The 23,796-nt window shown below is 41.7% G+C and overlaps 1 protein-coding gene and 1 long non-coding RNA gene across 4 annotated transcripts in view; both read right to left on the reverse strand.

Moving 5' to 3' along the window:
• The window catches only part of ATF3 (activating transcription factor 3), a 55,071-nt gene extending 43,079 nt beyond the window's left edge, over positions 1 to 11,992 (reverse strand). Inside the window, exon 1 of the mRNA XM_027565652.1 lies at positions 11,973 to 11,992. The gene's annotated coding sequence lies outside the window, so the exon portion shown is untranslated. The remainder of the gene's footprint in view (positions 1 to 11,972) is intronic.
• A 2,098-nt stretch (positions 11,993 to 14,090) lies between these two features.
• On the reverse strand, positions 14,091 to 18,483 carry LOC113906902. 3 transcript variants are annotated; one of them, XR_003515026.1, is made up of 4 exons: positions 16,983 to 17,176; positions 16,526 to 16,710; positions 16,158 to 16,243; positions 14,091 to 14,420 (listed from the first exon to the last, which is right to left on the reverse strand). It is a non-coding gene; the product is annotated as an uncharacterized LOC113906902 (long non-coding RNA). The 3 variants fall into 3 exon arrangements; XR_003515028.1 differs by having other exon boundaries at positions 16,526 to 16,641; positions 16,983 to 17,173; XR_003515027.1 differs by having other exon boundaries at positions 14,294 to 15,552; positions 16,983 to 18,483.
• Positions 18,484 to 23,796: the final 5,313 nt, after the last annotated feature.

Here is a 23,796-nt window from a genome sequence, read left to right on the forward strand (position 1 = left end):
GTTCCAAGTGAAGAGAGAAAGTAATTGTCAATCCAGAATTTAATATCCTGAGAAAGACATTTCAGACATGCCAAGACCAGGGGTTTACCAATTACTGACCGTCACTAAAAGAACTACTAAACTTTAGTAAATATAGCCAGCTATTGATTGCAAAAAAACCCACAAAAACCCAAAAGCCTTTTTTTAATATTTAAAAAGAGTGAAATTACAACTCTGAAACAAAAATAACAAGATGGGAAGCAGGATTCACCAGTTTACTAAAAAGTACTGGGATATGAATGGAAATCTAGAAAGATGGTACAGATGAGCCTGTTTGCTGGGCAGGAAAAGAGACACAGACTCAGATAATGGACATGTGGACACAGAGAGGGAACAGGCGGCTGAGACAAACTGGGAGAATAGGATTGACATACATACACTGCTACTCCTGCTGCTAAGTCGCTGCAGTGGTGCCGACCCCATAGACGGCAGCCCTATGCAAAACAGCTAGTGGGAAGCTGCTATACAGCACAGGAGCTCAGCTCATCCCACCTAAAGGGGTGGGATGGAGTGGGGATAGGCTCAAAGGGAGGGGCTGTGTGTATACATACAGCTGATTCATGTTGTTGTACAGCAGAAACTAACACACTATTGTAAAGCAATTATCCTCCAATTAAAAAAAAAAAAAAAGTTCTGGGGTCTTTGTTGTAGTCAAAAGAACTACAACAAAGTCAAAATATATTTGACTAACACACTATTGTAAAGTGTGTTATTGTAAACTAACACACTATTGTAAAGCAATTATCCTCCAATAAAAAAAATAAAGAGGAAGAAAAAAAGTGCTGGGGTCTTTGTTGTAGTCAAAAGAACAATGGATACATAATACCTTAAAAATATATTCAGTAAATAAAGTGATCAACTTAAGAAAACAGGAGCAGCAGAAAAATCTAAACTAGAAATATGAAAATCATAAATATTAGAGGAAAAATTAAATAAATATTATATAGGGAGAATGAATAAAACCCAAAGTTGACTTCTTGAAACAACTTATAGAAATAGACAAACCTTGAGCAAAACTGAAAAATGGGAGAAAAAAAAAAAATCAAACCCCACAAACAGAAAATTGGAATAAAAAGAGGTTAGAAATAGATTCAATGGAGATAAAGAAATATGTAAAAGAATGCTATTAAAAACTTAATGTCAATAAATAAAAGAATGCTATTAAAAACTTAATATCAATAAATAATGTCAATAAACTTAATGTCAATAAATGTAATGAAATGTGGAAGAAATGGGTAATTTTTTAAAAAGAACAAATAAATTTTGGTAATTTATTCAGATGAAATCAGAATAAAGCCTGAGCTAATAAACAAATTGTTAATCAAAAGGTCTCCAACTTTCAAAGAAACAAGGCCCAAATAGTTTTACCAGATTTTCAAAAATATAAACACTGTTTAGAAACAAACAAAAAAACCATTTCAGAGAATGAGGGGGAAAAAAGGAAGAGCATTATTTAACTTATTTTTTGAGATACTAAAGTCAGACAAGTAAAGTACAAGTAAAGAAAAATTAATTTAATCTCACTTTTCATGTAGATATAAAATCTTAAGGAAAACATCATGACCAAATAGGACTTAGTCTGAAATTGAAAGTATAATTTGAAATTACAAATCCTACTAAAGGTTAAAAGAGACAAAAAGCCTTTTCCTTTATTTTTTGTATTTTAGTGTCACTTTGATAAATTCAGAAAAGACATTTCATGGAATGCAGAATTCATTTGTGGTTAAAGAAAAATGTTTGCAAACTAGGTATAGAAGTTAACTTTCTTTACCTGACAAAGGCTATATATGAAAATTTTACAAATATTATACCAACTGGTTATATTTTAGAGGCATGTCCACTAAGTCAGGAATAACATAAGGATACCAGTTATAAGCCTGTATTCAGCATAGTACTAAGGGTCTTGACTGGTCTTCTTTGCAATAGCAAAGAAAGGAGGGAGACAGAGACCAAAAGTGAAAGAAAATTGTTCTTGTTTGTAGAAAATGTAATTGTCTACATAAAAAATTCAAGAAGATTCACAGAGAAATTCTTAGAGTTAAAAGGTGTTCAGCGAAGATGCTAGATAAAAAGATCACACAAAATTAATATCTTTCTTAGCAGTCGTCACTAATTAGAAAATATAATAGGAAAAAAGAATTCTATCCACCATAGTAGAAATTATGTGACACTTAGCATTAAATTTATTAAAACAAGTGCAAGACCTCTGGGAAAAAAATTATAAAAGCATTATGGAACAATATAAAGACCTAAATAAATTTAGAGAAATACCATGTTCATTGTTTAGAGTATTCAGTAACATAAAAATGTCAATTTTCTCCATAAAGATTTATGGGCTTACAGCAATTTTAATTTTAAAAATCCTCAAAATGTGTGTGTATTTGTGTGTGATTCTTAATAAGATAATTCTGAAATTCTTGTGAAAGGGACAAGAAGAGTCAAGACAACTTTGAAGAAGAAGGTAGATTTATCTTATTAGATATTTTGATATTTTAAAAGACCGTGATGGTATTGACTCAGGGGACAAATAAATAGATGAATGGAACAGAACAAAATCCCAGGAATGACCTATACACATGAGGAAACTCTCTGTACATCACAAAACAATGGGGGGAAACAGTGGGACTGAGAAAACTGGTTACCCATGTGGGAGAAGGAGAAAACAGACTCCTACTCACCCAGCCATAAAGACTAAAGACCTAAATGTGAAAGCAAGCTTGCAACTCTGAGAAGAAAATATAGGACATATAAACACAATAGAAAGAAATTATAAAACAGGAGAAAGTATTTGCAATGCATACAACCATAAATAGGAGATAGGCTAAGAAGCAGTAATTACACAAGCTGAATTCTTTGATCACAGGGCAATAACACTATTAATAAATAGAAATTAAAACAAAATAACAATTAAAGTATAAGATCATGGCAGTTAGAAGATAACTAAAATAAGAACACACCACATCAAAATTTATGAAATGTTATTAAAGTATCCTGAAAGATGAAATCATGGTCTTCAAGTTTTCATTATCTTTAAGGAAAGGTAAATCCAAGGATTTAATAACAACAACAACAATAAAATCCCTCAAAAGTCAAGAGAAAGAAAAAAATAAAGGCAACAACAAGATTAAATGAGTTAGAATATAGGAAAATTTATAAAATTAATTTGAGGGCTTCTTTAAAAACAATAAGATAGACAAACTTTAGAGAAAGTAAAGAAAGGAAAAACTTGCAAATAATAAAATAGAAATATAAATAAGAGGTTCAACGTCAGATGAGGATATAGTTTAAACATAAGATAACACTTAGCAAAATTGTAAGTTATGAATTTTAACTTAGATGAAATCATCTTCTGTAAATATACATATTGCAAAAATTGGAAATATTAAGCCTAAATACATTAATCACACTGAAGAAACTAAGGGAAGATAAGATGGAGAGAATTCCCTCCTGGGAAAAAATGTCTAGGCCTAGAAAACTGTATAGGGAAAATCTTTCAGATCTTTAGGATTAGGTAATTACTATGCTTCAATAATTATTTAAAAACACTGAAAGACTTGGAATGTGTATCTAATTTACTTCACAAAGATAACCTTGATGTCAAAACCTAAAAAAGACAGCTCAAAAAAAGAAAATAATGAATCTATCTAAATTATGAACATAGAGAACAAATCCAAACACAGATAACAGAGTATCAAGAGAATAACCCCAAAAGGATTTAACCTAGAGTGAAAAGGTTTTATGTCTTAATATTTGAAAAATCCAACAGTATAATATATCGCATCTGCCAGTTTAAAAAGAAAATCCAAATGAGATTCTCAACAGATGCAGAAAAGTTAACTAGTCCTTATTTTTAAATGACCAGAAATTTAAGAACTCCTTAACAATAACAAAATATTTATTTCAAAACCACCTATGAGAATGAAATACTAAGGTAATAGTATTAAAATCAGGAACAAAGCAGGGATACAGTTCATTGCCAATTTTATTTGATTTTTAACTGGAAGGAAGTTCTCACCAATTAAACAGTAAACATCCTAGCAGAAAACTGCTAAATGTACAAAAGAGACACAAAAGCCAGTTAGAAATACTATCCAGTTAGAAGGTATAATTTAAAAAAATCAAACTACAGTAGTAAAAATGAGCAATGATGACATTGAAAACCTCTATTAAATTCCTTGGAATAGTTTTAATGAGAAAGTAAAGGATCTATATAATAAAAACTACAAAATGTTACTGACAAATACAGAAGAGAATTTGGATATTGTTCCATGGCAACAATGTCAGTATTTTTCAAATTAGTTTGTATCTCAATATACTTTCAATAAAAAATTCATAAGATTCTTTTCAGAATTTGATATTATCACTATAATGTTTACTAAAAGAATAACTAGGTATCAATAGCAAAGAAAATGTTGAACATGGAAAGGAATGATGAGAAAATGGCTCTGCCATGTATTAAACAATTTTAGAAAGCAGGTGTAAATAAAATGGTGTGGAAACGACAAAAGAACAAATATATAAATGTACAAATCAGTCGCACAGAATAGATACTCTGAAACTATATTAACCACAAGAGCTTAATCTACAATAAACACAGCATTGCAAGTCAGTAGGGAAAAATTATTATTTAATAAACTATTCTGGGTTAACTATTAAGAAAATATAAATTTAGAGATTCAGATGCCTCAGTGGTTAAGAATCCACCTACAAGGCAGGAGATGTGGCAGAAGCCATGGGTTTGATCCCTGGATCAGGAAGATACCCTAGAGAAGGTAATAGCAACCCACTCCTGTATTCTTGCCTGGGAAATCCCATGGACAGAGGAGCCTGGTGGGCTACAGTCCATGTGGCTTCAAAGAGTAGGGCACGACTTAGCAACTGAGCATATAATAAAAATAACATTAGATGGATAAATAGGTGTAAATATATAAATACAAAACCATTAAAACTAAAAAGACTAGAAATACATTTTAAAAAGGTTTAGTAATTTAAGTCATCAAGGGAATGTAAATTATAACTATAATAAGCCACCACTGCACACCCAACAGAAAATGGCTAAAATGAAAAAGACTGACAACATCAAAAGTTAACAAGAATACGGAGCAACTGAAACTCTGATGCATTGTTGGTGGGAGTATAAAATGATACAACTACTTTGGAAAAAAGTCTGGCAGTTTCTTATAAAACTAAGTCTCTATATATGTCCTCTGACTCAGCAATGCCACCCCTAGGTATTTCCCCCAAAGAAACAAAAGCATATATTCACACCATGTGCTGTGCTTAGTCGCTCAGTCGTGTCCGACTCTTTGTGACCCCATTGACTGTAATCCGCCAGGCTCCTCTGTCCATAGAATTCTCCGGGCAAGATACTAGAGTGGGTTGCCATGCCCTCCTCCAGGGGATCTTCCCAACCCAGGAACTGAACCCAGTTCTCCCGCATCACAGGCAGATTCTTTACCGTCTGAGCTACCAGGGAAGCCCATATTCACACCATGACTCAGCAATTCCACATCTAGGTATTTCCCCAAAGGAAAGGAAAGCATATGCCCATAAAAGTGCATGTACAAGAATATTCATAATGGCCCCAAATTGGAAATAGTTCAGATGTCCATCAGTAGAGGATGGACATGCAAACTGTAATATAGACACATAATGAAATATTACTCTTGACAACCAAAAGAAACTCTTGGAACACACCAACACAGATGAATTTTTTAAATATCATGTTGAGTGAAACAAACGTTACACAAAAGAGTTCATGCTGTATGATTCCATGTATATGAAGTTCTAAACCAGGCAAATCTAACTGACAGAAGAAGCAACACTGTGGTTGCCTTTGGTGTAAAGTGAGAGTAAGGATTTATGGGGGAGGGACACTGGGGAACTTTCTGGGATGATATGCATTTCTTTATATACATATATTAATAGTTTTATTTGGATAAAATTCACATGCCATACAATTCACCCATTTAAGGTGTACAATCCACGGATTAATATATTATGTGAATATATTAAGGATTAACATATATTCATCAATATGTGCAACCACAAGCTTAAAGAGAAATCGTACCCTTTGGATTTTTAAATCTCTGTAGATTTATGCGTTTTCATTTATCAAAACTCAATGAATAATCCACTTGAGATTTGAGAATTTCACTGTAAATATGTATGTAAACTTTATCTTTAAAACTTTTTTATTAGAGGGAAATATGAAATAAATTTCAAAGTTCTATGTGGAAAGGGTCATTCTTCAGAAAAGAAAATATTGATAGATCTGAGCCACTAGGGAAGCCCTGATTACTTTAAACCCCAAAATCTTTGTGTGTCAAAAACATATAACCAACATTAAATGCAAATATCAAGCTAGAGATTAATTATCTTTTTAAAAAAATTAGAAAAGGAGGGTTTTGTCTATATATTTGATATATGTGTAAAACATTCTAAATCATTGCAAATATTAAGCTACCAACAGATAGGAAGGCAAAGACTCCGAACACAAAGTTCATAAATTGTAAATAAAACTTAACAAACATGGAGGAAATTTCCTCTTGTTTACAGAAATTTTAAATTATATCAGGAGCAATATACACATCAAAGGCCCTAGGACTTGTATGCCTTTTGATTTATTTTCCTTTGAGAAATATATTTATTCTCCTTTGAGAAGAGAGATTTAATGTGAACAAGAACAGTTATGCACAAGGATTTAGCTACAAAAATGTTTATTGCAGCATCATTTGTAATACTGACAAATCTGGTGTTAACACAAATGTTTAATACAGAGTGTTAATTAAATAAGTTACAGTACAAGACATTAATATGACTTAGCACTCCTGCACAGCCATGTGAAATGATGTCATAAAATACTTAACTGTGTGGAAATATGTTTACATCTTGAGTTAGAAAAATAGGAAAAAAGGCCAAAACTTCCTTGATCCTGTTAGGCTAACCCATTCCCTTGTATCCATGCTGTGGACACACGGGCATTTGGCTCCTATCAACTTTCCTGTTCCCCATTTCCGTTTGGAAGCTGTTCTGGGAAGAACAAATAGGCTAGCCTCAAAATTGGGGGGAAAAAAGACATATAAAAACATAAAAAGAGAAAGTGTAAAATACTGTTTCGGTTAACCTTTTTTTTTTTTTTTTAAATTTTAAATTGGGAAAAGGTATATAGGCACATGATCAGAAATTGAAACAGTCAAAAAATGCATGATGAAAATAATCCATCCAGACCCAGGAGACTTAATTAGCGTTTCTTATCTTCTTCTAGATATACTTTTTTAGGAAGACATCTACTAAAAGGAACAAACAAAACATAAGAAAGAGAAAAGAAGGAAGGGAGGGAAGGAAAGAAGGGGAAAAGATATAAAGGGAGAATATGGGGGAAAATTAGAATGAGTTTAGTCTATGAGGGGTCTAAACAGCCCAAGTTTATTTTAGAATATATGTTAAACATTTGGACCTCAAATGTTCAGCAACTTGCTACTAACTTTTAACAACACTACTACGTGAACATTTGGAGAAGGAAATGGCAACCCACTCCAGTACTCTTGCCTGGAGCATCCCATGGACAAAGGAGCCTGGTGGGCTACAGTCCATGGGGTCTCAAAGAGTCAGACACGACTGAGCGACTAACACGCACATGAACATTAAATCATTTACAAATATTTATCAAATATATCAAGAACAAAAGTGAAGAGTCTTTTTACTTGAGAAGCCTTAATGTACAGGGACTGTGTCATCCAACCCCGCATTAAGGTTCCCAGCCTGGCAAGCATTAGTGCACCAAACAAAGGAGTAGGAGGTGTGAAATCAAGACTGTCCTGGACACGTGGCTCTGATTGAAACAGCAGTGGGGGTTCAGAACCTTAGAAGCACCTGGCAACCTGGGTTTACCCTGTTGGAGAGCATGCCTAAGGCAGCAAGCACCAAATGACAGCCACTGGGAGCCCACAGGTTTTCTTTCCTGGCATCATCTTCAGATGTTCGGGATAGGACCATATGTCCTGACCCTCTTTTACAACCATTTTTGGATTGATTAGTCATGAATAAAATGGTTTATATTTATTGCTTGAAGTAAGCCTAAGAATATTATTTCCATGGGTGGGGAGAGGAGAAATCAGTTAATGCAGATAGTCCACAAAAAACACAGCTGGGCCTCTCAGTTGAGGGCAAGTTAGGGTTCTTAGTGTGAGTTCTTTGCTGGGGGCCACCCCCTTTTTTTCCATGATGCAAATATAGAATATTCAAAGGTACGGTAGTCAAGGGATGAGATTTGATAGAACTGATTTTTACTGCTTCATCAAAGACATTCTGAAGTGAACAGGAGCATTGCTGTGTATGATTAAGCTTACTGGCCTAAAAATAATTAACAATTTATTTGCAAACAATTTATTTATACGTGAGCTTATAATTAGTTTAAGATGTGTTCTTTTTTACATTAAAAACAAGAACAACTTTTATTGACTGCTCACCATGTGAATGACAATTGGTTAGAAACCCTTAGACATTTTAAAGGATGAGACGAAATGTTTTGGAGAGAAAGCAACATGGGAGCCAGAACAGAAGGAAATAATTTATTGAGGGATGGTGGCAAGGGGGAAAAGGAGACAAGGCCAAGAAGCTGAAGCAGGAATGGAAAGAACAAGAGAACGAGCTATCCTTGAAGCCCTAACAGAATCTGGAAATCTGCTCTTGCCTGTATGAACAGGAAAGCAAACATATTTCCCATTGGGGGCGGGCGGCGGGGGGGAATAGCAGAATTAATTTTTCCTAAAAATTTCTTCTTTTATACCTTCAAGCATGTATCTGAGTGGAACTTGTATTTTCCAAGAGTTTATCCAGTCCAACTACATATCTTTCACCTGCCATCACAATGCCTCAGACTAACTTGGCTCCATTGTTCTTACACCTGCAGTGGTGACCTCAGTTCAAGATTCAGCAAGTGAAGTTAACCCTAACGGTTCTCCTGATGCTCCTCTCACACAGAAACAAAATGACTGCTGTGTTTTGGAGAGCCTTTTCCAAGACAGCTTCAGAGTGGGGCGTTGTACTTCCATCTGATTTTAGTGGGTAGCCCAGGGGATGTTAGCTGTTACTTTTCCTTAGTAGTGCTGATGCCTCAGTAGACGAGTCTATTTGCTGAGCCCCCCAAGCCCTGGGCAGAAGGAACTAAAGGCAGGAAGATCAGGGCAAGAAGACCAAGTAAACAGAAGAGCAGAGCTCTGAAGTTGAAAGCTCTTATTCATTAATTCTGCAAACACTTACTGAGCACTTACTATGGGCAAGTTCCAGGTCAGACAAGCGGGGTTGGGGGGGTGGGGGTTGGTACAGTAGACAGACGCTGATCCTGCCCTCCCAGAGCTCAAGGTTCCTCCTCTCCGGCAGGCAGAACAAGTGTTATTAACTTTCCTATTATGAGACCAGGAAACTGAGGCAGAGGACAGACACAGCTCTGGATCACAACTGGACCTCAGCCTTTCTCTCCAGAGGTCTAAACAGTTGGCTAACAGAACTCAACAGGCTGTCAAACTTTTCTCTTACTAATTACACAAAACTGCTTTAAGAAAGTATTCACTTCACCATGGGCTTCTGCTCTGCATCTTTAATATTCAGGAAATGATTTGTGCCCCTATTCCTTTCTTAGAAGAACTAGCCTATTTTTCACACAACTTTAGAATTGTTATCATTATTAATGCTGATAATAAATCAGCTTTAAGAAAAAATTTGCTGAAATCTTTAAATCCATCTTTCCCTAGAGTTGGTCATATGAAAACTAAGACTGTGAAAAAGCTTAAAAAATTTTTTTAATACAAAATGATCAGGCATCCAGGTATTCGGCTAAAAAATGCTCCATCTGGACCCTTCTTCTGGGAACTCTGCATTCACCTGCCTTTCAAGAAATCTGAATCCTTTCCAAGGAAGAGGAACCCAGAAAGAAAGGTTCTTTTTCCTGAGAGCATTTTCCTTATTCCTTTACTCCTTTCAGCTGTTAGCAGCAGCTGGTGCCCTCAGTGTGCTGAAGTGCTGCCTTGTAAACATTCTCTCTAATACCGCGCATTACTCATAGTTTGAAAATCACTTTGACTCCTGAAACATAATTATGTTAATGTCAGATGAGTCAGCAGGGGGACCACACGCTGTTCCTATGGCAGTCACGCCTCCCGCCAGCCTCTCAGCTCCTGAGGCTTGCAGGGCGGGGGAGCAGAATTTAAAAAGAGAGAAACCCCCTTTTGGGGAGGAGAGAAGAGAAATGAATGCTTATGGCTCAAAGAACGGCTTCAAAGAGTGGCTGATTTCATTTTAGCTGCAACATGAAAGGGAGAGTCAGAATAAAATCGCTAACCCTAGGTTAATCCGTTTACGTGAAGAATAAACAAGAATTTGGCGAGTTTCCTCTAGACATCTGTGATTTTCCCTCCGGGATGGGTTGAGACAGGTCACTCTGGTGAATACACAGTCGTGATGGTATTTCCAGGGCTCCCCTGGGACCTGTTTTCACACCCGTTGGAGGTGATGCTGGGCAGCCCAGGAGGAGCACGGAGGACCATCATCCCGGGACAGCCAGAGGAAATCGGCGGTGGGGGCTCATTCGCACGGGGACCCCGGACGGTGCCCGGCTCCCCTGGGCCTTTTAGCTCTGGCGCTGTGCCCACTGGGCAAGCGTGACCCCCCTCGGCCTAGAGTTTGCAGCCACTCTCTTGTGCTGTGCTCAGCATCACTTACAAGCTCTGGATTGTTTCCCGTCCCCTAGCTGCTGGGAAATGAAGAGGAACCAAGTAGCACCGGGTTGGAGGTTTTTCGGGGTCTTGGTAACCACACTGCCACCGCCCCCTGCGGTGGACCCCTGGCTGGTCACAGACCAGCCGGCCAGCAACCTCAGCGTCCCCTCTCAGCCTGCCTTCCCGAACTCAGGAGATCATTTAAATACATGGTTATGGTGCCTCCTTCCCAAGAAGGCTTCCAGGTTCCTTATCTCACCCGTGTCTCATGATAATGCCTATTTTATAAGTGGGGAAACAGAGGTCAGGGAAGGGGTGTCCTTGTGCAAGGTCACACAGTGAGGGACAGAGTTACACACTCAAGACCATGGGGCCCTTTCTGCTCTGCCAACAGAGAGCCAGGAGTCCATACCTAGAGGACTGGACAATGCCAGTTGGGGTTAAAGGACCCCAAGAGTATATATATTTTTACAGCCAAGTAAGATTCTTAGTTGGCTGTAATCTACAGCAAGGCAGTGACCTGCCCAAGGTCACAGGCTCAGAAAATGACAGGATAAGCTGCCAGACAGGGTTTTCTGACCCCTGATCCAGGGCTTTTTCCCTCTGGCCTCATTATTTCTTCACTCTGGACTTACCCCAGGTTAGACCTGGGAAGAGTCTGTTTTCCACAGTTAATCTAGGTACCTACATTGCTGATTAAAAAAAAAAGCATTCTATTCCCAAAGCACAAGGCCCCACAGGAGGCAGAGATGTCAAGGAGGAAAATTCACTGGAAGGAAAGGGTTAACCACATCCAGTGGCTTCCCAGGATGGTATGACTGATCAATACCCCAGAGTAACTAAGGCAATGATTGGTGGTACCCTCAAACCGTGGCTTCACCCAGGCTCATTTCAAAGGCATTTCAACATTGCCTTCATTTGACCCCACTGTAGTTATGTAACCTATGAGGGGTAAAATGCCCAATCCAACCTAGGGATTCCTCAGCACCCTCACTCTAGGCCTTCTGATCACCTACCCTTGGACCACTCCTTTGGGTGACGTAGAGGTATCACAGGGCTGGTGCATGGAACTCACTTTTCCACTCCTCTCCAGGGTGAGGCTGACCTTGGCCATGCTGGGTATGTCCCCCTAGCTAGAGGTTTCCTGACCAAGCACCTTTCTGCTATGGCATTTCCCCTGCTTGGCCCCAAAGACAAAGAAAAGTCAAGACTCACATTTTGAGGTGGGTGCCGAAAATCCTTAGGGAGCTGTGGAACACCCTGTTTAGAGGAGGATTTCTCCTCGACATGTCTCCCCTTCTGGTGCCATCCAATTTATCCTTGAGGCATGGTTGGTAGAGAAGAGCTGACTCCGCCCCCTGCCCCCCAAAGCAACCAACAGCTGTTACTATATTGAGTGGCAATATGATGTCGTATCATAGGTGACTAACTCATCGAGCCTTCTCTGCGAGCCATCAGCTAAATATGACAGACTTCCATCATCCTGACCTTTTCACAGGAGAAAGCTGAGTGAGGGGCTTGAGGCTGCCTCTCGGGGCTCAAGTCCATGCCTGGCACTCTGTGGTCAGCATCTGTGACCGAGCATGTGAGCACACACATGTCCAGTCCCATACACAGGTGCACTTCCTGGGAGAAGGTCACTTTCACCCCAGATGACTTTCCTCCACTGGCCTGACTTTGAAATTAGTAGCCATCAGGATGTTTAATAATCAGAGTCATTAAATGAGGAATTGGGGAGGGGTTTGTATATATTTACTTGTATAATCTAAGTACTGTTAGACATTTTACATATGGTTTTTTAATCTTCCAAATGCTCTGAGGAAGACAACACAATCCTGTGGAGTTAGAGAAACTGAGGTCAGAGGGGTTAAGGACTTTCCCAAAGTTGCAGAGCTGATCGTGGTGGGGCTCAGACGCCAGTCCAAGTCTCTGTGTCCCCAGGATGGACTGAACTCTACATACAGAAGAGTGTCATCACCTCACCTGAATTTTTTAAAAAGAGACTTTATTTTGTAGAGCAGTTATAGATTTACAGTAAAACTGAGCAGAAAGTACAGTTGTTCCCATGTGCCCCTTACCCACCCTCACCTACACTCTCAACTTAGATGTACCAGAATGGTATATTTGTTACAAAGATGAACCTACACTGACATATCATAATCCCTAAAGTCCAGTTTACATGGCAGTTCACTCCTGAGGATGCACATTCTGTGGGTTTGGACAAATGCATGATGAATGTATACGTCACTGAATATCATAGAATAGGTTCACTGTCCTAAAAACCCTCTGTGCTTCCTCCCTCCCTTCTCTTTGCAAGCACTCACATTTTTACTGTCTTCATAGCTTTGTCTTTTCCAGAATGTCATATGATTAGAATCACACAGTATGTAGCCTTTGCAGGTTGGCTCGTTTGACTTAGTGATATGCATTTACTGTTCCTCTGTGTCTTTTCATGGCTCTCTTTATTTTTGGTGCTGAATAATATTCCATTGTCTGGAAGCACTACCATTTATCTGTCCATTCACCTGCCGAATCACCTAGCTTTTAAAATTTCATTCTATGTGTGCGTGCTTAGTTGCTCAGACTCTTTGCAACCCTTTGGACTATAGCCCGCCAGGCTCCTCTGTCCGTAGGATTCTCCGGGCAAGAATACTGCAGTGGCTTGCCATTTCCTTCTCCACGGGATCATCCCGACCTAAAAATCAAACTCGAGTCTCCTGAGTCTCCTGCACTGCAGGCGGATTCTTTACCCACTGAACCATTCATTCTATCGTGGTTCACATTAAAAACAGAGATAGCCACAGGAACTGGTCTTTCTCTCCTGGACGGCATACCTACCTCCTCACTACTGGCACCCACATGGCACCTGTCAGGGGGTGCCGCTTTGGTCTCTCTTGCTATGCATCATTTCGCAGCCTGGGAACCAGCTATTCCTCCAGAACAAGCACTAAGGCAATCTGAGGAGAGCTCATACATGCACATGGCCAAACCATCTCACATTCCCTTCTTCCTTCAGCCCAATGTTTACCCTCCAGCCTCCAACAAAATCATTCCTAACATGTCTCACAAATTACCACACGGGTTTTCTTTTCATTTTTTAATTCCAACCACCCAAAAGTATTTACTGAGCACCTCCTATATGTCGGTCTTAGATGGAAAGTCTCTAGAGGACACTGAACGTGTTTATGTAAATTTGCATGCACTCACATCTATCACGGCGCCCCGCTCCATGAATAAAGACTTTTTGCTGGGGTGTGTTTGTGTGTGTGAGTGTGGAGACAAAAAACAAAGGCAAACACAGTGACTAAAAATAAGCCTGTGAAACCATCTGAATTAGCATCATCCAATTATATTTATTACATTTAACATTATAATAAAAGATTATTGGTATGATTACAATAAAAGCCTTTATATAGCACCTTCTGTGTTTTGGTGTGTTTTTTGTTGTTGTTTAATTTCTAAGTCATGTCCAACTCATTTGTGACCCCAATGGACTATAGCTCACCAGGTTCCTCTGTCCATGAGATTTCCCAGGCAAGAATACTGGGGTGGGTTGCCATTTCCTTCTCCAAAGGGATTCTTTACCATTGAACCACCAGGGAAGCCCTTTAGTGCTTTTACATAGATGGTAAACCTCCTTGTTGCCTGAACATGCTGTACAAGCTGAAATAAAAATAGATTAAAGAAAGTTTCAAATAAATTCCTGGAGGGCAGATCTATAACACGTTATTAAAGTGGAGTTAGGAATAACCAGGGTGCATTCTTAACCAATGAGGATGACAGCACGAAGGGCAAGTGCCATAATCCCGCCCAACCATCTTAGTGGCTCCAATGGAGGCTGGTGCTCAAGCGAGACAGAGCTCAGGGTTAACCCTGCAGCCACTGCTAAGCGGTCATCGAGAACCTGGGTGTACCCAGAGACCCCTGGGCTTCCGCTATGCCAGGAGCCTGCCAATGGCTCGCTACCAACCCACACTTCTGTCAGGCAAGTAGCTGTGTGTGCCATTCTCCGTTTCGCCCCCACACAAAAGAAGGGCTTTGCTTTGTATCATCCCGTGAGTCACCAGCACAGTTGGGAACAGCCCCAGGATCCCTGCTCCTTTCTTTGCTGGGGCTGTCTTCTGGAGATCACAGTCCTTCCAGGTTAGTGGCCAATTACACTGATGGTTCTTAACAACATTTAATGGGGTTTTGGGGGATAGGAAAATGACGGGAAGTAAAGGCTGGGAGATAAAATAATCAAAACCTGAAATGACACACAACATCTTGATTACCGAAGGTTTAAAAACGGCAGTCCAACTCACTGTTGTTCTCATTCCACTGGGAAATGCGCCTAAGTTGGCTCAGATGGTAAAGAATCTGCCTGCAGTGCGGGAGACACAGGTGTGATCCCTGGGTCGGGAAGGTCCCCGTGCACATTTACGTTCACTGTTTCACCTGAGACTCCTAACAGAGGCGTGAACCGTGAAAGGCACAGTGAGCTGCTAATCAAGTGACTAGGACTCTCTACATAACAGGCCACGTGGCCCCGGGCAGGTCACTTCACCCGGACCTCAGTTCCCTGGTTGTAAAACAGGGGCTGGCCTGGTTGGCCTGAAGGTCCCCTACTGCTCTAAGCTTCCATGTCTGCGTGTCCAGCCCCAGTACAGAGGGAGAGCTGCTGGCCACAGCTGAGGCCGCCTGTGGTTTTCTCCATCTTCTCCCGAGGCTTCCATGGGAGACACACAGGGTGTTCGGTCAGAAGCTCCAGAAAACCCGGAGAACAGGAAGAGCAGTGGGCAGTGACTTCATCAGCCTGATGGAGGGGCCAAGAGCAGGGCACACAAAGAAGAGAGCTGGGTGGTGGCTGGAGACTGGGTATGAGGGGAGAGGGGTCAGTTCTGAATGTCTCTAGGCGGTGAGCGGGGGGAGGAAGGTAGCCCTGATAGACCTGGCAGGTATGACCTGAGGATGCGCTTGTGACGCTCAGCCAAAGACCAGTAACGGCTGTCAGAGGACACCAGTGACAGCCACTCATGGCCCACCTCCACTTCCAGGACACAGGCAGCAGCGTCTTGCTCAAAACTGTAAGAAGCTGTTGTCTCATTTCGTCTTGGCATGACGATGCTGTTTCAATAGAAACCGCTGCTTTACAGAGAGAGGAGATTATGATGCAGGAGAAACAAGGTTATTTCTTCAGCATGGGGCAGAACTGGACACTGGCATGCCAGACCAGGACGCATTAAGCGGGATGCCCTCTCTAGTTTCCAGACAGAAAACAGAGCCAAGGGTAGGCGTGGCAGGGCTGGGACTAGGGTGTGGTGAGTGAGGTGCCTGGAGTGCAAACCTCAAGGAGGTGCCCGCTCTCCGGAGCCGGCAAGTACAGGAAGGACACCCGAGAGGAAGCGCCTCTTCACTCACCTTACTCTCATCCAGACCAGGCCCTGAGGTCTCACTCTCCTGTATCCGCAGGCTGAGGTTACTTGTGGGTGACGTGTTCAGAGGCACTGGAATTGAGGTAAAGGGGAAAAACTACTCTCCAGGGCTCGATACACCCAGAATAAAACACAGTATCACAGCCCACCTTCATCACCAAAAACACTGACTTGGAGTCCAACTGACGTGGGAGTGACTTTCAGGTTGCGGTTCCTTAAACTGTGTAACCTAGGGAAACATGCTTAATCCTGCGGTGCCCGGATTCCCTTCCTCATCCGTAAAATGGGGACAATAACAACCATCTCAGAGAGAAGAGAGAATTAAAAAGAGCGGAGGAAGTGTAAGAAACAAACCTGCCACACGGTAAACCTCAGTGGATTGTTAGTCCCCAGTGAGACTGTGATTGTGCTCAATGGCGAAGCACGGGCCGGGGTTCCTGCCTCCGGGAACGTCCACAGGCAACATTAGCCTAAAAGGAGGGGTGGATACCAGTTCACAAAGTTCACATCCAGAGAGTTTCTTGTTCCAGGTCACACACCTAACAAGAGAATTTGGACAAAGTCAAAAAATACTGATAAAAGGGCCAAGGTGGCCCAAGTTGATGAATTATATACAGACATTCAAACCACAGCCTTTCTCTGTCAGCAGAGGTGTAAGTGAAGGAGTAGGCAGTCAAGGGCCATGGAAAACTTCCTGACTTTTGGGTCAAGAGCTGATTCTGGTTAAACAAGGAGGGCTTCCAGGAGGAGGTTCTGGGGCTTCTGGGCGCCTCCAATGAAGCTCAGTTGCTTTCCGTTTTTTCATTCCTACCTCAGCAATCACCTTCTCTCAGTACAAAGGGATATAAAACTGGCTCCGACTCTACGGGTGGGTGAGCGGGGTCCTCGCCCCACATCTTTCACGATCCAAGGCCTGGTCCCTTTAAGGCATCGAAACTCAGTGAACATTCTAGGCTGGCCCCGCGGCCTTCCCGAGGCGCGCTGACGTCACCCTTCGGGGAAGCGGCTGACGTCAGCGCGTCCTCTGCGGGTGGGGGCGGGGCCGTGAGTCACTCGGGCCGTGCCCCTGGCCCCCGTGAGCGGGGTGCACGTGAGCGCGCCCCGCGCTCGCCTAATTTTAGCTCCGGCAGCCCCCGGGGGGTCGGTCGAGGTAAAGGCCGGCAGAGGGGACGCGGGGGGCTGGGGGCGCGGTTCTGCCAGTCCCTTGCTGCCCCGCCGTCGGTTCTCCTGGAGGACGGATCCCGGCCCGAGCTACTGGAGTGCGGGCGATTGCAAGCCCCGTCCTGAGCTTGGCGTAGGCGCTCAATAAACAGAATCGGGGTTCCCTCCTGGATGCGACGCGAGGCTTCCCAGAGAGGGCCAAGGTTCTGGAAAGTTCCCTGGGGGCTGAAGTCAGAGCGTAGCAGGGCTCGGGCGTCAGGGCTCGGGCGTCAGCCCTCGGTGACCTCCCCGGGCGATCGCCTGGCCTCCCTGAGTGGACCCCGGGATTGGCCGGTGCGGCCCACAGCTAGGGGCTGTGGGGGTGGTGGGCGGGGAGGGAAGGCGGCCGGGACCCTCGATGAGCAGCCACGCCCGAGTCGGTGACAGCGGTAGGGACGACGCCCTCAGTGGTGTGGTGGCCGTCCAGGGGTCGGGCTAAGTACAGAGGCCTCAAGTTGAGAAGGCAGCGGAGAAGCTCAAAAACCCAGACGCTCCATCCCCAGCCCCGGGAGTTACCAGGTGATCTTGCAGGAGTCAGATGAAAGCTTCATTTTAAAGAAAGCAGTGCCCGGCACCTTGTGAAATCGATACTCTCCTGTTCTCTGGGAGGTGGGGGACCGATGCGATGGACATGAGTTTGAGTAGGCTCTAGGAGTTGGTGATGGATGGAGAAGCCTGGCGTGCTGCAGTCCATTTGGTCGCAGAGTCGGACATGACTGAGCGTCTGAACTGAACTGGGGGGTAGTTCTGGAAAGAGGCTCTGTGATCATAAAGTGAAGAGCAATTTTGACTTTACCGAGTGGTCTGCTGTTCCTCGGTGGACCTGCATTCTTGTTGGCGTGGCATCCTCAGATTTATCTCACAGGGATTGTCTCTTGTTCGATCGGGAAGTCGTGTCTGACTCTTTGAGACCCCGTGGAGTGCAGCAGGCCAGGCTTTCCTGCATCATTCACCATCTCCCGGAGTTTGTAGGCAGCTTGTAAAACATATTGAAGGTTCCTTTGACCTTAAAGGTGAAGGGTGTTAGATGTTACAAAATAATATTAAATAGAATGATAAACGGAATGTCAAATGGTGGTAGGGTAACTGTTTCTAATTGTTGGACCATTCAAATTTACATTTCAAGTTGTTGAAGGCTGTAACCTTAAAAAAAAAACAACTTTACGTATGTCCTTTTCTTAGAAAGAAATGGTGGAAAGTTAGTTGTGGAATAAAGGTAGCCTTGAGGATTGTGACATGAATGAATGACAGATCTGTAAATCAAATACATAATTTTCATTTTCCCCCCCAAGAAATACCACATTGCCTTTGGTAAATTGGAGATTTTTTTCAGATATAAATGTGGAAACTGCAAGAGTGTTTATTCCCCATTCAGTATCCATCTTAACAGTTTAGAAAGGACTAGCAGTTTAGAGTCTTCAAAACTGAATACATCCAGAGGTATGCATAGTGTTTTATATTGTTCTTCTAGCAACAGAAGGCTCTTTGTCCTAAGTTTGGATGGTTGCTACCACATATTCCTCAATGGTGCCTATTTGGGACTTGACTTGAGCAGGTGTCAGTGTTGATGAATCATGGTCTCAGACTGAGCTAATTTCCCTTTGTGTAAGGTTATTGTTGTGTGTGTATATAATATATAAGAACCTGAACGTCAAGTTTTTCACGTTCAGAAGTTAAGGTTTTTAGTCCGGAAACTGAGTTCTTGCTTTAAGAATACTTCACCTTGAAATGGGCCATGTGCATCCTGAAGACAGCCTGTGAGTGTTTCTGTGAGGTCTTCCCTGCCCCCACGTTGTCCCTGCTTTCTTTGAGTCATCTGTTCTTCAGTTGTTCCCTGTGCCCTGATTGTTCACTTACTGGTTCGTTTTTCCCTCTAGACTAAACTCTTGGGCCCATGAACTAGTGTCTGTCTGTGTATCTCTGGCATCTAGAATAGGGCTGGGATGTAGTAAGAGCTACTTTGGTGCTGTTTTGTTTCATTGAATAAAGGTGAGTGTTCCAAATCAAATCACACGTGTTGGGAAGGGAGGTTTGGTTTGGTTTGGTTTTAGCTGAGAGGATGGACCTGTATTGCTGTTGTAGGGCAATCAGTTCCTTTCTTTTCCAGGTCTGCTGTAACCTGTCCCCTAGTACCACCACCACCACCCACGAGCAAGAAGCCAGGGAAAATAAAACCAACAACCAGACTCTACATTATTTTGGGATCTCAATAGTATGCTGTACTTTTAGAGTCAAGATGATAGAACCTTGGCTCTCCTGGCCAGAACTAATCCACACACTGGCATTAGTCAGGTTCTTTTCACAGAGGAGTTTGCCAGTCTTTACTCTTAATAAAATGGAAATTTTAGGACCTCTGCTGTGACTGTGCACAGTTAAGACTGGTTGGTGAATGGAATGTTTACATTTGAAATAGAATGGGTTTCTGCACAGTGATGCTTAATGCTTACCCTGAGAAAGGATTTAAGAATATAAAATGAAGATAATGTACTTATTCTCTTCCTTAAACTGGTCAAAGGGAGGGGATTTTTACAGTAAAGTTTTACTAGCCAAAACTCTTAGCAAACTGGAATTGATGTCAGACACTGAATTTTACAGAAGACTGACAGCAAAATAAGTAGCTATTGGAGATTTTGTTTTGAAAATACATACACAGTACATAACAGTGATTACTAATATTTTCTGTAATAACTCAGTACCTCTGCAACATTCAAAATCAGATGGTCCACATTTTTACACCCACTATGTTTAAGTCAAGAAAGGGTGATGTATATTTGGAAGATTTTCTAACAAGATTTTAATTCGGTTTTAGAAAGTGGTTCAGCTGAATTCTGCCATACAAAGAGTTACATGAGAGGGATGGAACAGAAAAGTAGCTTTTTGTTGAAAACAGAAGAGAAGAAGGGACTCTTTGGTGGTGACTAGGTAAAATTTTTACAATTCCTACTCACTTTCCTACCATCCTTCTCACCTTCTCATCTTCAGGCCCTGTTTTACTTGTATTTTTTTCCTCAAAAGAGAGTCTTCTGTAATAGTAATAAAAATAAAATGGACAACAACTTCCAGTTACTGAGCGCTGTGTGTCAGACACTGTGCTCAATGCTTCATGAAGTTATTTCAGCTAATCTTTGTTACAATCCTATGCTTCAGGGATGTTTAATTATTTCCATTTTATAGGCTCAGGAAGGTTAAAGGGCTTGCTTAAGGTCATATAGCTATTAAGAAACAGCTGTGGTTTGAACCGAGGTTGTGTTAGGGTTCTCTGAAGAAACAGAACCAACAGGATATGTGCGTGTATGTATGTAATATATGTTGTTGGTCAACTGATAAGTCGTGTTCAACTCTGCAACCCTATGGACTGCAGCATGCCAGGCTTCCCTGTCCTCCACTGTCTCCTGGACTTTGCTTATGTTTGTGTCCATTGATTTAGATGCTATCTAACCATCTCATCCTCTGCCATTCCCTTCTCCTGCTTTCAATCTTTCCCAGCATCAGGGTTTTTTCAATGAGTCAGCTCTTCGCATTAGGTGGCTGATTGGAGCTTCCGCATCAGTCCTTCCAATGAATATTCAGGGTTGATTTCCTTTAAGATTGACTGATTTGAGCTCCTTGCAGTCCAAGGGACTCTCAAGAGTCTTCTCCAAACATACATGTGTAATATATGTGCATGTGCAGAGTCACTTCAGTTATGTTCGACTCTTTGTGACCCTTTGGACTGTAGCCCGCCAGGGTCCTCTGTCCATGGGATTCTCCAGGCAAGAATCCTGGAGCGGGTTGCCGTGCCCTCCTCCAGAGGATCTTCCCTACCCAGGGATCAAACCTGTGCCTCTTTCTGTCTCCTGCATTGGCAGATGGGTTCTTTAGCGCCACCTGGGAAGCCCAGGTAATATATATATAACATATACATATATTGAGAGATTTAGTATAAGGATATAAGGAATTGGCCCATGGCAAGTCCCCAAATCTGCAGGGTGAGTTGGCAATCTGGAGACCCAAGAAAGCCAAAAGTATCATTCCATTCTGGGTCCGAAAGGCAGGAAAGCTGATGTTCCAGTCTGAAGGCCATGAGGCAGGAGAATTCCCTTTTACTCTGAGGCGAGGCAGCCTTTTTCTTCAGGCCTTCAACTGACTGAGGGCCATCTATATCACAGGCCATCTGCTTCACTCGTCTACCAATTTAAGGGTCAGTCTCTCCCAAACCCCACTCAAGAAACACCCGGGATAATATTTGATCAAATAGCTGGTTAATAAATTGTCATTCAGATCCATCTGATTTCCGAAGCCCTTGCCTTTTATGTTCTTTCACAATGTCGCCCTCCCACTCTAGGTTTCACAAAGTTGCTTTAACCCTGAGTCTTTCCCCCCTCACCTGGAATACCTGTCACAATTCCTGCCCCTCTTTGCTAGATAAACACACCTAATTAGTTCAGGTGTTTGAATATCAGTCACCAACTCAACCCTTTTCTGAAGAGCACATGCAACTCAACCATTTGCTTCCTTAGAATAACTTCCCAGCCTTCAAATTATGCTCCAAGCTTTCTGATTCTCTCTGCATGTAACCTTTGAACTAACTCCCACCACACTAGCAAGTCTTATCTGACTCCGGGTTCATCCTCTTCCTTGGCGTCTTTGAAGACCCCAAGCCCTGGTGGTAGAGCCCAGCGAGCCCTTGAGCTGCTTCCCTTCTCTCAACCACCTCCTTCGGACCAAACTTTCTTACCGTTTACTCTTGACTAGCATCACTGTTTTCGGAGAAGGCAATGGCACCCCACTCCAGTACTCTTGCCTGGAAAATCCCATGGATCGAGGAGCCTGGTAGGCTGCAGTCCATGGGGTAGCGAAGAGTCAGACACGACTAAGCGACTTCACTTTCACTTTTCACTTTCATACATTGGAGAAGGAAATGGCAACCCACTCCAGTGTTCTTGCCTGGAGAATCCCAGGGACGGGGGAGCCTGGTGGGCTGCTGTCTATGGGGTCACACAGAGTCAGACACGACTGAAGTGACTTAGCAGCAGCAGCAGCATCACTGTTACTGTCATTCTGGTTCTCTAACCTCTCTACCCCTTCCCCCAAAACAAGGCACTGTCACTGCAGGGGTTTCACTTGGTCGAGTTCAGTCTTGTGAACCCACAGCCCACAAGTTGATTATTTAAAAGTATTTCCATCATCTGTTATATGTACTTTTAATAAATACTGTTTATAACATTTGTTCGTTATCATACTGAAAAGAATAAAAACATTAATTTTTGCCTGATTGGCACTATTCTGCTGCATCCTAGGACACTTTATGCAGTTTTCATGGATATCATTATGCTAGTTCTCCATCATTTTTTCATGAACAGTCTTAGAACACCTGTGTTTGGTTTTTTTTTTTTTTTTCGTTTTGCATCAGCTTTATTCAAATATAATTCACATACCTTTCAACTTATCCACTTTTTAAGGGTAGGAGTTAATAGTACATTCATAGAGTTGAGCAACAGTCACCAGGATTCATTAATTTTAGTACATTTCTATCACTGTCTCAAAAAATCTTGTACCCATTCCCTCTAAACCTTCCAGCTGTGGGCAGCTGCTTTCTAAAGTGGCTGTACTAGCTTATAATCCCACCAGAAGTCTATGAGGTTCTAATTTCTCCATGTCCTTACCAACACTTGCTAGTCAGAGCATTTGTTTTTAGCAAGTTAACTGTCCTTTAATATACAAAGCATGGTCATTCCTAAAAAGTAGTACTTTCTTAGAGATATTTATGCTGTTTTTCATTGTTATTCAAGATAAAAACATTAGAAAACATTTTTAATGGAAGAAATCAGATTTTTATTGATATTCAAGAGTTATGGTCAAGCCTGACAAATTTTTAAAAACTGAAAAATTTAAGATAGATTTTGGAAGATGAGCTTCTTTGAGAGAGGACACTTGTTAACAGATAGTTGTCGTGTATTTTCACTTAAGGGATATTTCATTCTTCCAAAAGTTAATTGACAAAGCACAATACACTTAAAGGGTATTTTTATCAAAGCCACAAATAAAAATATTGATACATCCTTCTGCCATATTAGAAAAAAATCAAGTATGTGTTTTTTGATTGACAAATGACATCTGCCACAAGTATATTACTTTAATCAAAGTAAGAGAATTCCTACAGTCTACTCTAGGGTTTCCAGAGCTTGGAATTACATTACTCCATTGGAGAAGGAAATGGCAATCCACTCCAGCACTCTTGCCTGGAAAATCCCATGGACGGAGGAGCCTGATAGGCTACAGTCCATGGGGTCGCAAAGAGTCGGACACAACTGAGCGACTTCACTTTCACTTTCACTTTCCTAATTTAAATTGACTTGGTGGTCTTTGGTCTGTCTGGGAGAATAAAAACAGAGGGTATTAAAGTAGGAATCATGCTACTGCTGCTAAGTCACTTCAGTCGTGTC

This window comes from Bos indicus x Bos taurus, chromosome 16 (assembly GCF_003369695.1).
Source record: "Bos indicus x Bos taurus breed Angus x Brahman F1 hybrid chromosome 16, Bos_hybrid_MaternalHap_v2.0, whole genome shotgun sequence".
Lineage (NCBI taxonomy): Eukaryota > Metazoa > Chordata > Mammalia > Artiodactyla > Bovidae > Bos > Bos indicus x Bos taurus.